Genomic DNA, 1,053 nt, shown 5'->3' with positions numbered 1-1,053 from the left:
ATATATATATATATATATATATATATATATATACACATGCACACAAACATACACACAAACATGCACATAGGCACATATGTTCGTACACAAATCCACACACATACAGAACCAAACTGAAAGGTTGTAGAAGCATTTTTCAACCGTATAAAGGCAACTGAGAACTAAATGGTCTAATGTTCAGGAATGATAGATTGTCTTTGATTATTCTGTACAGGAATGGTACAGGAATGGTGCATTGTCTTTGAATATTCTGTCCGTGTTTGTTGCAAAAACCATCAAAATATAAGATTTATTTTATATTGCAACTTCATTTTCTTTGGTTAGCTATTCACACTTCAACCTTCAAAGGAAATTCCTGATAGATTTTGTATTTCTACCAATATTGGTTTGACTATTTTGGTTTTGACATCTCTTTTCAATTGAACCTGTTTCTTACTTCAGTGTGGGGACCGTCTACGATTCTGACAAGAAGACCGCTTTGTGCAGCTCGCAACACTTGGTGTTTCCCAGCTTGTCTCCAAAGTTGGTTGTGGAACTTGGCTGGAAAATAAAGAGAAAAAGAAAACCCAATAAATACAACATTATTAAGAATAAACTATAGTATAACAGTGACAAAGATTCATCACCCTTCTTACTCCAGTTTACCTGGTTGTTGAGGCATGTGGCTCAGTGGTTAGGGTGTTGGACTCATGATCGTAAGGTTGTGGTTTCAATTCCTGGATTGGGCGACATGTGTTCTTGAGAAAAACACTTCATTTCATGTTGCTCCAGTCCACTCAGCTGACAAAAATGAGTAATCCAGCGACAGACTGGCATCCCAAACAGATAGGGAATTTACATGTCATGGAAGCCGGGGAAACCAGCCCTTATAAGTCGGCATGACTCAAGGGGGAAATTTTTTTTTTTTTTTACTAGTTTACCTGGTCCACTGGCTACATCAGTGGGTTTCAACCTTTTTTTTCCCTATGGACACCCCTTTTGATTCCAATTTAACTTGGGCAAACCCTCATAGCCATTCAGTGTTTAAAATGTATTATATTTTTCACCACCACC

The sequence above is a fragment of the Octopus bimaculoides genome, chromosome 15, assembly GCF_001194135.2.
Source record: "Octopus bimaculoides isolate UCB-OBI-ISO-001 chromosome 15, ASM119413v2, whole genome shotgun sequence".
In the NCBI taxonomy this organism is placed as follows: Eukaryota; Metazoa; Mollusca; class Cephalopoda; order Octopoda; family Octopodidae; genus Octopus; species Octopus bimaculoides.
This window is presented reverse-complemented; position numbering follows the sequence as displayed.